The sequence below is a fragment of the Meriones unguiculatus genome (assembly GCF_030254825.1).
Source record: "Meriones unguiculatus strain TT.TT164.6M chromosome 13 unlocalized genomic scaffold, Bangor_MerUng_6.1 Chr13_unordered_Scaffold_40, whole genome shotgun sequence".
Lineage (NCBI taxonomy): Eukaryota > Metazoa > Chordata > Mammalia > Rodentia > Muridae > Meriones > Meriones unguiculatus.
In genome coordinates, this window is record NW_026843649.1 from 3568808 (window position 1) to 3586159 (window position 17352).

Consider the following 17352-nt stretch of genomic DNA (forward strand, 5'->3'; position numbering starts at 1 on the left):
CATTAAGGCTTCAGTTGCCATGCAGAGCATCATTAGCTTTCAAATACCAGACCCGTGAGGTCTGAGAGATGTTTTTCTGGAGGAGAAACATGGAAAAAGTAACCTATGATGGCCAGGCAGAGTAGAGTATTTAACTCAACAGTGTCCAAAGGTTGGGCAGCAATATATTGGTGGGTGAAGCATATTTCAGTTCTTTCTTCTGTTGTCAGCATTATCACTATTACAATATGATCAAGAGGAAAATAGTTTATTCTGCTGGTATTTGTGAATTGCCTTAGCTTCTGACTGTAGTAGTGGGTATTTTTGTCTACCAGAGAATTTTTTTTTCATCAAGTTTCTTAAATCCTTATTCAGAGGAACCCAGTGAAGAGTTTGGGGAAATGCATCTACTTTAATAAACACATTTTATTTTAAACAAACGTCACTGATATTTTGTTACTTTTTTCAGGTTTGACCTTGATAGCGTATACAGAAGCTTTTTTCTCTGACTGGGAATTATATTTGTACAGAGCATGATGATAAGCCTAACTCTGAACATGGTAAAGAATTTGGTCATTTGTAAGGTGACTAACCATTGACTTGCATGCCCTAATTATCTTTTATCATTTGGAACAAGTTTGTGCTTTTGTCCATGTTAAGTTTGAGCCTCAAATTTTTGAACCGAAGATTTAGTTGAAGATCTTTTACAACAAAAGAAAACCTTAAAACATAAATAAAGTTCACAGAACGACTAGAAATATTACTTTCCCGGATCCATTCATATTGTACCTTTAGAGAATATTAGTTTTTAAGGTGACTCAGTTTATCCAAACTAAACAAAGACAAAGAGGCTATATTTACATCTTCAAATAAAATTCTGGTGTCCTGGATAGATCATAGGAACTTATAAACCTTATTTATAAAACATACCTTAGTCATTAAACATATGTTGTTCCTTTCTTAGGTGATTCAAGAAGCCTAATGTTGAGCACAGTTAGTAGAAATATATGTGGGTTTTCAGACACTTAAAAACTTAGACATATGTTTCTAAGTCAGTTTTAATTAATCTGAATAAACATTTATGACCTTGGGAATTTATAAACCATGGTCAGATGTTCGATGTTTCTAAGTTCCATTTTCCAGAAACAGTAATTGTATCCAAGTAACATATACGCTATGCTTTGACAGATGTTTCTCTAAACAAGAGTTGAATGAAAGTTACACATAAGCATGCTGTAGATACTTTGTCTGTTAACCATTTTTCTTACAACCTTTAATCTGATATTTTTGAAGAGTGTACAGTTGTTGAAACCAAACCTAAGAATTTACAATCCCTGAGATATAAAAAGTATACAAAATAGTCATAGAAATCTTGAAATACATTTTATACATTAGCTAAAGTTTTTCTCCATTAATGTATATATTGATTCATTTTACATTCTGATGGAAGCCCTATAATTATTCTCTCCCCTCATACACCCTTTCCCCAATTTTCCCCTCTCCTCCTCACAGCAGGGGAAGTTCCCCCATGGGAATTACCAACCCTGACATTTTAAGTCTCCAGAGGACCAGACACATCCTCTGCCTCTGAGGTCAGACAATACAGCCCAGTTAAGGGAATGGGATCCAACAACACAACTCAGGAAGCCAAAGGTTTAAAACTATAAAGATAGGAAGTATTTAGAGAGGAAAATAAGACTGAGAAGAGGAGTATCAGATTATCAGTTATATCCTTATTGAGAATAGTTTACTTTTTTGCTATTTTACAAACTCTGTGTTTTCCTATGCTATTCTGTTTTGCTCTCCCTATCATGTATTTCATTGGTCCACCTGACACAGGAGACATGGAACAAAATCTTTAAAACAGCATACTCAGTGGAAGGTCAAACCCTACACCAGAGCAAACTTATTTATAAAGTACAATAGCATAAAATAATTACTTTAATCATTCTCTCATATATTGCATCCTGATAGCAATCTTCCTCCACTTCCCACTTCTGAATTTTTCCCAATCACCTCCTCACACTCCCTGATCACTGAACACTGTGCCTCAACTCAGAAAAGATCAGGTCTCTTAATGGCATCATCAAACATGATATAAGAAGCTCCAATAAAACAAAGCACATACCATAATATCAAGGCTGGAAAAGGAAACCCAGTAGGAGAAAATTTTTCACAATTTTAGATGAAAAAAATCAGAAACATCCTCAGCACTCACTACTAAAATTCTCACAGAAACACCAATCTACACAATAATAAAATATATGCAGAATTCCTAGGTGAGAACCTTATAGGCTCGCTGAACTCTGAGAGCCTCCATAAGTTCTAATAACTTGATGTGTGGGCAGTGTTCTCCTAGTATCTTTGACACTTCTGCTTCCTTAAGTTCTTCCTCCCTCCCCCTTGACACAGGACACTACAGTTGTGCCTCATGTTTCCCTGTGGAAATCTGCATCTTCTCCCATCTGTTGAAAGACTGAAGTCTTTCTTATCTGTGATGATGATCCTGCAAGGGTCCCTTGGCAGACCCCACTGAACACAGGAAAAATGGTAGTTCAAATCTTTGTTACTTGGTTGATATCCTGACACTCCATTTAAGGACATGACTGTGTATAGAATATGGTATGCTCAGGCAGGCTTTGTCTCTGGCATTAATGGAAGAATTTGTGAGGGTGACTCTGGTAGATTCCATGGAGTTTATAGAGCAAGCAGTTTTAATATTTATTTCAATGATTACAAAATAATTACATATAAGAATTACTATGGATGGTCTAGAAATTCTACTGTAGGATATGTCAGGGAATGATAAATACCAAAGATACTATAGATAGATACTATATATATATATATAGATATAGATATAGATATAGATATAGATATAGATATACACATATGTATATCTATATATACATATGTATATCTATATCTATATGTATACATATGTATGTATATATATATGTATACATATATTTCTACATTTTAGGGAGCCTCCACTCTTTCATAGGACTCCATCAGTTTGTGGTTCCCTCAGTTGACATATATGCAAACATTTGCAGCCATTTCTGTTACTGCATAAAATGAATTGGAATAGTGCTTCCTCAAGACCCAGCTATACCACTGCTAGGTATATACCCAAACTTTGCTCAAGTACCCAAAAGGGATACTTGCTCAACCATGTTTATAGCAGCTTTATTTGTAATAGCCAGAACCTGGAAACAACCCAGATGTCCATCAACGGAGGAATGGGTACAGAAATTGTGGTATTTTTACACAATGGAATACTACTCAGCAATCAAAAAGGAGGAAATCATGAAATTTGCAGGCAAATGGTGGGATCTAGAAAAGATCATTCTGAGTGAAATATACCAGAAGGAGAAAGACAAACACGGTATATACTCACTTATATAGACCTATAAGATATGATAAACATAATGAAATCTATACACCTAAAAAAGGTAATCAAGACAACGGTCATGGGGTAAGATGATCAATCCTCATTTAGAAAAACAGATGGGATGTGCATTGAATGTATGACAGGGGTCTACTGAGCGCATCTGAAAATCTCTAACTAGCAGTGTTTTCAAAGCAGATACAAAAACTCATGACCAAACCTTCGGCAGAGTACAGGGAATTATATGAAAGAAGGGGAGTTAGTATTATGGGGAAAGGATAGGAGCTCCACAAGGACCAAATATATCTGGGCACAAGGTCTTTTCTGAGACTGACATTCAACCAAGGACCATGTATGGATATAACCTAAAACCTCTGCTCAGATGTAGCCTTGGTAGCTCAGTAACCAATTGGTTTCCCAAAGTGAGGGGAACAAGGACTATTTCTAACAGGAACTCAATGACTGGCTCTTTGACCTCCCCACCCCCCAAGGGAGGAGCAGTCCTGTTAGGCCACAGAGGAGGGCTTCGAAGCCAGTCCTGAAGATACCTGATAAAACAGGATCGATGAATGGGGAGGAGATCCCCCTCTATCAGTGGATTTGGAAAGGGGCACGGTGGAGATGAGGGAGGGAGGGAGGGACTGGGAGGGAATGAGGAAGTGGGACATGGCTGGGATACAGAGTTAATAAAATGTAACTGATAAGAAAAAATAAAATTAAATAAAAAATTAAAGAAAAAGACTTGTTTCTTAATTAGAAATTTAAAGTGTTCCAAGAGGAAGTAAGAGTCAAAGACACACTCATCCTCATAGTCAGAAATCTTATAAAAATACTAAGCTAATAGCTAAAATATATTTGCAAAGAACCTGGTGAATCTTGAGAAAAAACATTATTAGATTTCCATGATCACTAAAGAAAAAAAGAATATATAAAAATAGAAATTTGATTCTCCTGACAATAAACTTGATGTTTAATTCCAAATGTAAAACAGAGGAAATTTGATGAGGTGATAGTTTTTTTTTTTGAAATACACACAAAAAAGTTTAAGGTAATAGAATAATTTCATTACGAATCAAGGTTGTATATTTGTTGATTTATTGTATTTTGATATATATTCTTTTTCTTTTTAAAAAAATTATTTATTTATTATTAATCACAGTTAATTCACTTTGTATCCCAGCTGTAGCCACCTCCACCATAACCTCCCAAACGCACGCTCCCTCATCTTCTCCCATGTCCCTCTTCTAATTCACTGATAGAGGAGGTCCTCTTCCTGTTGCTTCTGACTGTAGACTATCACATCTCATCAGGACTGGCTGCATTATTTTCCTCTGTGGCCTGGAATGGCTGCACCCACCAGGAGTAGTTGGCCACTGGCTTCATGTCAGAGAGAGTCCCAGTTCCCCATATTAGGGTACCCACATAGAAACTGAGCAGTCTATGTGCTTCATTTCTGCAAAGGTGGGTCTAGGTTATGTTTTTTTTAATTCGAGACAAAAGTCACAAATATTAGGAGCAGAGTATTCAAAACCTTATTGAATACCTGGAAATATTTCAAAAATTTTCTACCTATAGGTTAATAATAATGCTAGAGCTAAAAGTAACAATGTATTACTAGTGAAGGATTTAAGCAACAAGGATGTAATGGTTTTCATTAATATGAACCAATTTGTGTACCCTAGAGATTTTATGGAAATAAATAACTATGGGTTCCAAGTCTTAGAATACTACATAAGAAATTAATTTCAAAGATTATTGTACATATTGGACAAAATATATACCCAGAAATTAGTGATTATTTTATAAAATGATGTCTGAATGAAATTAGGACTACGCAATATTTTCTGGAAATTTATGACATATAAAATAGATGCAACAGAGACACAAATTCAGGCTAAACATAGAAATACAAAGAAAAATCTTTGGGATTATTTTATTTTTGTTACCTTATGCAAAAATGGCTGTATAGATTTGAAATGATTCACAGACTGCTTAACATTTGTTTCTGAAACAACAAAGGAAGGTGAGTCAGGAAGCATTTTAATGACCTGGGGCTGAGGAATAACTTAGCTGGAAAGGGTACACCTGAGGAGTCATTCACAGTTCCTTTCACTTATCAACAGATATGGTCCAGTATGTGATGTGCCCAGAAAGTCACTATGCAAGCTCAGAGAAGAACCACTGCCTCCAGAAACCTGTGACCTTTTTATCCTATGAAGACCCTTTGGGGATGGCTCTCACCACCACAGCACTGTGCTTCTCTGCACTCACAGCAGTGGTTATTATTGTCTTTGTTAATCACAAAGACACACCCATTGTCAAGGACAATAATAGGACTCTCAGCTTATCATCTGCTTCCTCAGTCCCTTGCTCTTCATTGGCCAGCCCAACACAGCCACCTGCATCTTGCAGCAGATAGCATTTGTAATTTTGTTCACTGTGGCTCTCCCCACAGTGTTGGCTAAAGCTATCACAGTGGTTATTGCATTCAAGGTGACTGTTTCAGCTAGATTGGTGAGGTGGTTAATGGTATCAAGGGCCCCTAACTTCATCATTCACATCTGTACAATGATCCAACATGTTCTCTGTGGAATCTGGGTGTTTACCTCTCCACTCTTCATTGATCATGATGCTCATGCTGAACATGGCCATATAATCATTGTGTGCAGCAAAGGTTCAGCAGCTGCCTTCCACTGTGTCCTGGGATACCTCTGCTCCTTGGCACTTGGGAGCTACACCATGGCCTTCTTTTCCAGAAATTTGCCTGACACATTCAATGAAGCCAAGTTCCTGTGATTCAGCATGCATGTGTTCTTCTGTGTGTGGGTCACTTTCCTCCCTGTCTACTACAACACAAAGGGGAAGGTCAAGGTGGCTATGGAAGTCTTTTCTATCTTGGCTTCCAGTGCAGCTATGCTTTGTTTGATCTTTGCCCCCAAGTGCTACATCATTTTGTTAAGACCTGGTAAGAACTCCTGTCTTGACATCAGGCACAAAACCCATTCAAGAAGGAAGTCACTTAAATTTTAGTTAAAAACTAAAGTTGATCTATGCTAGTAAATTAAATACAATGACTGAAACCACTGCCACACCTTTCCATATCTCTTAATCAGGTATATTATGAGAGTATGATGGCTCAAAATTCTTCATTTAATTTTACTGATGTCTTTTTGAACTGGAAGTTATTTTTATCTCATGTTTGAAAATTATGTTTTACACTATTACTATAAAAAATTTCTCTGTTTCATTTTTTGGGCTTGAAGCCTCACAAGTAGAGCAAAGAGCAGTGTGGACTAAGCTCCTGGATATCTGCTTTCCTTTGCATGCAAAGTGCTGGTGTTGAAGATGTGTCACCATGTTTCCAGTATTTATTTGATTCATCTTTGATTTAAAAAACATTAAATTTCATACAAATCATTTCAATTTTTAAATCCAGAAGATTCTATTATATTCTGCTGCATAAATTGAACTTTATCAATTTCACAGGTTCTTATTTTCAGTGATTTACAGAAGAAATTTCATGGTTTAGCATGACAGTAAAAGATCCTATTTTTTAAAATTATTTTTATTAATTACAGTTTATTCAGTGGGATACAGTTTGTATCCCCCTATAGCATCCTCCCTCTTCCCATCCTAATCCCACCCTCCCTTTCCCTTATCCACCCATGCCTCTCCCCAAGTCCACTGATAGGGGAGGTCTTCCTCCCCTTCCTTCTGATCCTAGTCTATCAGGTCTCATCAGGAGTGGCTGCATTGTCTGCCTCTGTGGCCTGGTAAGGTTCCTCCCCCCTCATGGGGAGGTGATCAGAGAGCAGGTGATAAGAGATAGTCCTCGTTCCCATTACTATGGAACCCACTTGGACACTGAACTGCTATGGGCTGCATCAGTGCAGTAGCTCTATATTATCTCCAGGAATGGTCCTTGGTTGGAGCATCAGTCTCAGAAAATCTGTGCCCAGATTTTTTTGGTTCTGTTGCTCTCCTTGTGGAGCTCCTGTTCTCTCCATGTCTTACTATTTCCCACTTCTTTCATAAGATTCCCTGAACTCTGCCCAAAGTTTGGCTAAAAGTCTCAGCATTTCCTTTGTTACCCTGCAGGGTAAAGTCTTTCAGAGGCCCTCTGTGGTAGGCTCCTGTCCTGTTCCCTGTTTTCTCCCTCTTCTGATGTCCATCCTCTTTGCCTTTCTGAATGGGGATTGAGCAAATTAGCGAGATCCTCTTTCTTGATTAGTTTCTTTAGGGGCACATATTTTGCATGTTTATCCTATATTATATGTCTAATATCCAAATGAGTGAGTAGATACCCTGTGTGTCCTTCTGCTTCTGGAAAGATACACCTGTGTGTCCTTCTGCTTTTGGAAAGACATACCTCACTCAGGATGATCTTTTCCAGTTTCTACCATTTACCTGCAAATTTCATGATTTGTTTTTTTTTTTTTTATTGCTGAGTAATATTCCATTATGTATATGTACCACAATTTCTGTATCCATTCCTCAGTTGAGGGGCATCTGGGTTGTTTCCAACTTCTGACTATTACAAATAAAGCTGCTACAAACATGGTTGAGCAAATGTCCTTGTTGTATACTTAAGCATCTTTTAGGTATATGCTTAGGAGTGGTATAGCTGAATCTTGAGGAAGTGCTATTCCTAATTGTCTGAGAAAGTGCCAGGTTGATTTCGAAAGTGATTTTACAAGTTTATTTTTCCACCAGGAGTGGAGTGCTCCTCTTCCTCAACATCCTTTTCAGTATGTACTGTCACTTAAGCTTTAGATCTTAGCTATTCTGATGGGTGTAAGGTGAGATCTCAGGGATGTTTTGATTTGCATTTCCCTGATGACTAAGGATATTGAGCATTTCTTTAAGTGTTTCTCTGCCATCCAATAGTCCTCTACTGAGAATTCTCTGTTTAACTCTGTACCCCCTTTTTTTAAATTGGATTACTTGATTTTTTGCTGTTTAACTTGAGTTCTCTATATATTCTGGATATTAACCCTCTGTCAGATATAGGGTTAGTGGACATCCTTTCTCAATCTGTAGACAGGGTTCTTTGCTTTGCAGAAGCTTTTCAGTTCCATGAGGTCCCATTTATTGATTGCACAGTTGCTCTTAAAGCCTGTGTTTTTCGTGTTTTGTTACACCGGTGAAGACACAAGACCTGAGAAAGAGATTTTCCTGACACAGGCAAGAAGAGCATAAGAGTCCTTTCGAAAGCAATGGTTTTCTTCAACAAAGCAAGCACCGGAATTTACCTTAGGGCATATGGATAATTTCAAATATGGGTTTGTCTACTCAGAGACATTCTAAATTAAGTCCTATTCTGAATGTTATAATAATGTAAAAATGAGATAAAAAGGCACTCTTGGCTCAAAGTCATGCAGAAATAGATGTAATTTTTTTTAAAATTATGGACAGAAATGCATCTGGAATATTTATTTTTGACCACAGTTCTTAGCTGAAAATAAAGTAAATGAGGCCATGAAAGTAGATTGCTCAGAGAGCAATGCCATCTGGTAATAATGTCTGATCTATGAGTGGGATATTACAATACTACAGTTCTCACTTACAGAAAGGACAGAGAGCCCAATTTCAGAAAACTTGTAACATCCCTGTGTACACTATCCCTCAGGAAAAAAAATCTATAACTTGATAGTTTGCATTTTGAAATCATTTTGATACATCATATTCCTACATAGCCATGCCTGTTTTAGAAGTGTCCATGGAGCTGGGCATGGTGGCACACACCTGTAATCCCAGCACTCAAGGAGGAAGAGACAGATTTATGTGATTTTGAGGATGGCTGGGTCTACAAAGTGAGTCCAGAACAGCCAAAGTTACACAAGAAAATTGTGTCTCAAAAACAAACAAACAGAGAACACACTCTGTGGAACAATCTAGCCTCAGTCTCAGAGATCAGCCTGCCACTGAATCCTAGGTTTAGGATGACAGGGATGCACTTCTGAGCCAAGCTATGATTTTTAAGTGGTTTATCTTTGAATCAATAAATTAAAGGATAAAATAAGACATACAGAGGAAATATTTTCCTTTTAATGAACAACAATAAGTCTTCAAATTCTACAAATAATTTCTGTCATCTATAAGTGGCTGCATTGCTTTGTTAATTTCATCATTTATAACTGGATATTAGACATATAATATAGGATAATCATACTAAAATCTGTACAGCTAAAGAAGCTAATCAAGAAGGAGGACCCTGGGTAAGATGCTCAATCTTCATTCAGAAAGGCAAAGGGGATGGACATCAGAAGACAGAGAAAGCAGGGAGCTGTACAGGAACCTACCACAGAGGGCCTCTGAAAGACTATCCAGAAGGGTATCAAAACATATGCTGAGAATCATAACTAACCTTTGAGCAGAGTACAGGTAATCTAATGAAAGAAGGGGGAGATAGAAAGACCTGGAGAGGACAGGAGCGCCACAAGGAGAGAAATAGAATGAAAAAATCTGGGCACAGGGATTTTTGGAGATTCATAATCTAAACAAGGACCACAAATGGAGATAATGTAGTACCTGAAGGATTTAGCCCATTGCAGCTTAGTGTCTAAGAGGGTACCCTAGTAATGGGAACAAGGACTGTCTCTGACATGAACTCAGGGCCTGGCTCTTTGATCAGATGGAAGGAGAGAAGAACCTCCCATATCAGTGGACTGGGGGAGGGGCATAGGAGAAGAGGGAGGGTAGGATTGGAAGGAGATGAGGAGGGGTCTATAGCAGGGATACAAAGTGAATAAACTGTAATGAATAAAAATAAAAATAAATTAAAAAATGCTGGAGTGTGTTTGTGTATACATACATGTTATTGTGTATATGTACTAGTGAGAGTACAACTTATTGCTATTTATTATCTACATCTCATATATAAGTTCTTCACATGGAACACAAAGAGTCTTTTGGCCCGTGACTACACTGGCCCTTATTTAGCGTGAAAATATATTTGCGTATCTGCTAGTGTGTGAATTTGCATACACAGCAGCCCAACTATGGAAACATTAGAAAAAGCTCTAGCAGTGATATGGACTACTCAGGGATTGAGCACAAATCATCAGGCTTAGCAATAACTAAATTTACCCACTGGGACAATTTTTTGACCTTCACTTGCAGTTTTGAGAAATTCTTAAGAATAAGTCTTTACTCCTAAGAAAGAACTAACACATTCCAAAACAAGACAGGAGTGTATAATTTTCATTTGCAAGTAGCATTTATTATTCGAATAATTTCATTTTTTCCCATCCTCAGATGACAATATATTCATAATCAGAATAGAAGACAATATTGTACTGATGAAATTTTTCAAGTAAGGTTTATGAGTCTCAATGAGCTTAGTGGGGAGTGTTTGTGGTATGCAAGAGAGACAACATACCTTGAAGATCATAGAACCATGACGAATATAGACCCCACACTCTTCATATATCTGTCATAGCCTAAGAATGAATAGTCCATCACACACATAACATGTCTTTTTGAAATAAATCTTGTTGCTGTTACATTAACTATCACTTCTAGATAAATCTCTAAGAAGGCAATACTTCAAGATGATGTGCCATATAGTAAATATGGGAACATGTAGAAGCATGAAACTTCAAACAATATATACATACATACGTACACATACTATTAAGCATCAATTAATTATTTATATCCAAGAAAGGCTTAAAAACAAACATCTTAAATAAATTTGTGAAAACATAAAAAAAGTACAAGTTCTCATAGACCCTTCCTTGAAAACTATGATTTCACACTTTCTGATATAAATAAGCAATGGGCCACATAGAGGATGTGGATTCCATTCTATGCATTGCAGCAGAAAAATACCTATAACCAAGTGGAAATGCATTAGAACATGAACAGCCACCACAGAAGGAATATCAGAACAACATAATAAACTTCTGTGAATGGATTTGCTACACACACAGCCAATTCAATACCTACTCTAATGTTTCAAAATTCAGACCACAACCACAATTGGGGATCTCCTCCATTATAATGAAGTGAACATGATAAATAATTACTTCCTCTGTGGCTCTGATAAAAACAGATTCAAAATATTTTCTTTTCTTGGAAATGAATACATTTATTATGTCCAAAGTAATAAACACTTTTGCATAAATAACATTTCTTTCTTCTATGAATATTTTTCTACTTCCTGCCATCAAGATGATATATTAAGATTTAAAATATTTACAGTACTAGATACATGGATTTGCAGTTAAGACAAGTTCATTCCCAGGACCTAGTTCAGGATTTGGACAACTTTCTATAATTCTTGGTATGAGAAAATCAGTGGGTCTAGTCTACTTGGAAACTAGAATGGACAGGCACATAAACACACAAAGAAAAACTGTTATCACATAAGGGAAATTAAAACAAATTCTTAAATATATGTTTACTCATGAATGTTTACTTGTATAAGCATTCACTACTGAATTCAGGTGTTGAGATATCTACAGGCTTATCTACAAATATCTTCATCATGAATTCCTTCATGCAAAAGAAATCAAACATGTAGGTTTAGAAATCAGAGAAATGAATCCTTTTCAGTCGGTGGTATCATTTGGGAATGTTTAAAAAATGTATCCCTGCTGGAGAAAGTATGTTACTTGGGGTGGGCTCCATAGTTTTCAGTTGCATACCATCTGTAGTCCCCATTCTCTGCTTCATGCTGCAGGTGGTGTTTGTAAGCTCCAAGCTTCCTACTTTAGCTGCCGCTATGACACTTGTCGTGTCCGATTTATAGTGATCCCATAACCTCTCAGGTCATAAGGCAAAGTAAAAACATTTGCAAGTTGACTTGGATATTGTGTATGGTCACAGAAAATGCAATAATATGCACACATAGATTTTACAACTGGATAATTTATTTCATGTAATTGAAGTGAACTGTGAAATAAAAAAGGATTATCTTATTGTTTACATTCATCTTTGGTCCTTATGAGATTTCAATTGGAAACAAAATAAGGATGGATGTCATAAATGCATGCATACACTGTTGACACTTGTTAGAATTTTCCTCAAAAATAATCTCGTGTAATTGAATGCAAGCTGGTGGGTCAAAGATCTTAAAAAATTTTTTATTCTAATAGATGTTCTTCCGAATGAGTTCTTTTAGGTTCTCAAAGACTACTGTGATATGCAAAGGCTTTGGAACATAGCCAACACACTAAAGCTTTTATTCTTATATAATGGTACTATGAAGCAGAAAACTTTACCATACTGACTACATTCATGGGGTTTCTCTGCAGCATGACTTTTTCTCATGATTTCAAAGACAACCCCGTGAAAAGGATTTACCACATTGCTTGTTCAGAGGGTTTCACTGCGGTGTGTGTTCTTTTATGTATTTGGAGATAACTGTATTAAGAAAAACCTCTATCACATTGAATACATGTGTAAAGTTTCTATCTACTATCTGTTCATTTGTATATTTGAAGATGACTTTGATATACAAAACGTAAAAGCAAATTGTATGTGGGAAGATGCAAAAGCAATTTGTCCTAAGTATTTCCTTTTAGTTACCAGCCTTCATTGATTTATAAGGTGAACATTAGTTTAAGTTCATAGTTCCTAGGAAAGCTGTAGACTTCCCAGTAGCTGACCGGCTTTAATTACTTAACATTTGTTGCCCAAAACATGACTGTTCCATACCATGATTTCTGGTCCCCTAACATAACGATTGACCAAAACCACAGATTCTCTTTCCTAAAACATAATACCTTTTCCTAACCACAAAAGAACAAATGGATATGATTGTTTTGACTGTAAAACCTACATTTTGCATCAGGTGACTTCCTCAATGATGTAAACAAATCCCATATCCCTAAACCATGACTGATGGAAATCATGCAGCTGTAAAACGGTAAATAGGTTGACGATTTTCAAGCTCAGGACCTCTGTAATTTTCTGGCTCATTGGATGGGTAGGCATCACAGTTCAACATTATGTGTCCCTAATCAAACTGGATGACAATATTTTTTTTTCATCTGTATTGACATGTTTGAGTTGTATTGGATTCAGTGGACAAAAGAACACAAAAGGCTTACCATATTGATTATATTCTCAGATTTTTCTCTCCATTTTGAAACTTTTATGATGATGTAGAATATAGATATGTGTAAAGGTTTCCCATTTTAACACATTCATAAATTTTCTCTCTGTATGAATTCTTTCATGATGACGAAGATTATACAAACGTGGAGTAGCTTCACCATGTAAATACACTCATACTCTTTTGTTCTTTCATGACGTTGAAGATGATTGTGAAGAGCAAATTTTTATTAGGAGATGACTGTTATGTGAAAAGGCTTTACCATATAGATTACATTATTAAGGTTTCTCTCAAGGATGAGGTCTTTTTTGTATTAGGAGATGACTGTTACATGCAAAGGCTTTAACTAACACATTGATTACATCCAGAAGAGTTCTCTGCAGTGTGAGTTCTTTTTTGTATTAGGAGACTACTGTTACATGCAATGTAACCACCTTAGTTACATTCATAGGGTTTTTCTATAGTATGTGTTCCTTATGTCTTAGATTACTATTATGTCAAAATGTTTATCACATTGCTTACATTGATAAAGTTCCTAACCATTGTGTTTCTTCTACGTACATGAAGATTATTATGGCATGCAAAGCTTTTGACAAATTGGTTATATTCAGAGGGTTTCACTACAATAAATGTTCTTGTTCAAGATAAGTGTTACATGAAAAGACTTCATGACATTAGTTATATTCATAAGACTTTTCTGCACCAAAGATTTTTATGTCTTAGGAGAACACTGTTATCTGCAAAGGTTTTACTACATTGGTTACATTCATAAGGTCTCTCTCCAGTGTGAGTTCTTTTATGTACTACGAGACTCCTGTTATGTGCAAAGGCTTTACCACATTGGTTACATTCATAAGGTTTCTCTCCAGTGTGAGTTCTTTTATGTATTAGGAGATGACTCTTCTGTGCAAAGGATTTACCACATTGGTTACATTCATAAGGTTTCTCTTCAGTGTGAGATCTTTTATGTATTAGGAGTTGACTGTTACATATAAAGGCTTTACCACATTCGTTACATTCATAAGGTTTCTCTCCAGTGTGAGTTCTTTTATGTTTTTGGAGACTACTGTTATCTGCAAAGGCTTTACCACATTGGTTACATTAATAAGGTTTCTCTCCAGTGTGAGTTCTTTTATGTCTTAGGAGATGACTGTTACATACAAAGGCTTTACCACATTGTTTACATTCATAAGGTTTCTCTCCAGTGTGAGTTCTTTTATGTTTTTGGAGACTACTGTTATCTGCAAAGGTTTTTCCACATTGGTTACATTCATAAGGTTTCTCTCCAGTGTGAGTTCTTTTATGTCTTAGATGACTGTTACATACAAAGGCTTTACCACATTGCTTACATTCATAAGGTTTCTCTCCAGTGTGAGTTCTTTTATGTACTAGGAGACTACTGTTACATACAAAGGCTTTACCACATTGATTGCATTCATAATGTTTTTCTCCAGTGTGAGTTCCTTTATGTCTTAGTAGATCACTGTTATATGCATAGGCTTTACCACATCGGTTACAGTCATGAGGTTTCTCTCCTATACGTATCCTTTTATGTCTTAAGATATGACTTTTATGTGCAAAGACAGTACCATATTGGCTACATTTGTAGTAATCTGCACCAGTATGCATACTTTTACATGTGTGGGGACTACTGTGATGTGCAAAGACTTCATATTGAGTATCTTCAGGGAGTTTGTCTCCACTATGATTGTTTCCATACCTGCAAATATAATTGGCATATATGACAGCTTTACCACATTCATTACACTAATGGACGTTTTTGCCACATGCCTTAATTTTGCAATTTGAATTAAAGGTAAAGAAGAATTACATTTTGAGTTTTCATCTTTATTTTTATATTCATGGTGTTCTCCTTCTCTAAGGGTTGTTTTGCATATTTGAAAGTACCTGTGATGGTAAAAATATTTGTTACCTGGCTCACATTTATCATATACTTTCTTCTATACAATTTTTACCACATATTTGTAGAAAACTGCAATACCTCAGAACTTTAACACAGTGACTACATTAATAACTTTCCCTATATGTGCGCCAAACTAAATATGTAAAGATAACTGTGAGAAAAAGAATAATTTGTATATTCCTAAAACTTATATTTTTTAATGTGATTTTTGTGAGAATTTCTAATTTTGGTGAATAGCTAGCTAATTGATGTTGGTGTATATTGTGTGAAAATGTGACAGTATATGGCAATGCTGAATGATGAGCAAGCAATCAGCTAAGTACTGAAAAAATCATAGTATTGTTAGTTCTATGGCCAAACAAGAAAGAGATAACAACTGGTAGCGGGGCACAAAATGGAGGACAGAACTTCTGAGTGAGAGAGGGTTGCTGGGAAGAAGAAAGCAAATGACAGGCGGTTCACCAGCCGGCCAGTGAGGTTATAGACGGACATGAACATGAGCAAAGAGGTAGAGTTGGCCATGCACTGGGACACTGTGCTAGGTTTATTTGTGATAGGGATAAAAAGGGTTCAGAATCTGCTCAGTTAAATTGCCTAAGCTGAAACTATTAAAAAGGCTCTGTTATAATTTGTACTTTTGGCAGCTCTGAATAGCCCATATAAAGGATACTAGGTAGAAAATTTTAAACATCTATTCACAATGGGGACTACTATACCTTTTAGTTGTTCTGGGTGGTACATTGTTTCTTTCAATATACATATATTAAAATGACTTGAACGCAATGTGATACATGATGATATAACTATTAAAAGAATAATAACAAATGACATGATTTCATGATACATTCACACATTTGAGTTTTGTTCATCACAGACATGTGCTATAGAGATCATGGTTTTTCCACAACATTCTTGACTCTAAAAAACTGCCCTTCTCACAAAACTTAGGCATATTACTACAAGTATATGAGTAACCCCATTTTACTATGGACGAGTTGATTAGTATAATGTTTTGGATATACTTTCATCACCTATTTACTGTGAAAACATTTGGCAATATCTTAGTTGTAGGAGATTAAACAAATTGCAGTTTTACCTCATAGCGCTAATGAGTAAATAATTTAAACATTGATCTTGCGTAAGTATGATTTCTTTGCATTCTTTCTTAGAGTGCCTTGCAAACACACATCAAATACTAACATGGAGGTACATGGTTTAGTAACAAGTTAGTCATCTCATCAATAAATACACTTAAAACAGTTCATTTACACTCTCCCTTCTCTTTCAAACTTCCAGAACATATTAACATTTTCTCAGAACCATATTCATATCAGCTTACAATGAAAATTACCTTGCATGTCTTCTAGAACTTTGACAATGCTCTTCTATATTATGACTTTCCCAATTGTAGCCTAAAATACAGTAACAGAAAATGTATGATTTATTATTGGAAATAAGACAAAATTTAAGTCGTGCTCTATGGTCAATCAAAGAACCATTCACCTCATTCTTCCTCATCCTCAAGAGAAATTACAGCAGCACTTCAATAATGAATAAAGAGTTTTCCCCATATTTTAAAAAAGTAAAGAAATTTCACTGTCCTACCTATAGCAGTGAGGTTCCTGTAGGTCTCCAGCATTACATCTTTGTAGAGATTCCTCTGGGAAGGATCCAGCAAAGCCCACTCTTCTCGAGTGAAATTCACATGCACATCATTGTAGGTCAATGCTGTCTAAAATATCCACGCACATGTACAACAGAAAGCATGATACTTAGAATACTGGAAATGTATCCTTCATTTACAACATTTTCAATGTATTCTGGTGTGTCTTCTACTTATTTTCTCACACACAAGTTGTAATGTACTCATCAACTCTTTCTAGGAGTAAACTCAATAGTGAGGTTCACCTCTCTAATTTCTGTATCATTTTAGTAGGATATAGCCTTGCAAGTGCAAGTGAAACGTCAAGTAACAGATAAAGAGAGAGAGAGAGA

At 36.1% G+C, this 17352-nt stretch overlaps 1 pseudogene; it reads right to left on the reverse strand.

The window, feature by feature from the left end:
• Positions 1–14213: 14213 nt before the first annotated feature.
• Positions 14214–14813, reverse strand: LOC132651145 (zinc finger protein 120-like; annotated as a pseudogene).
• Positions 14814–17352: the final 2539 nt, after the last annotated feature.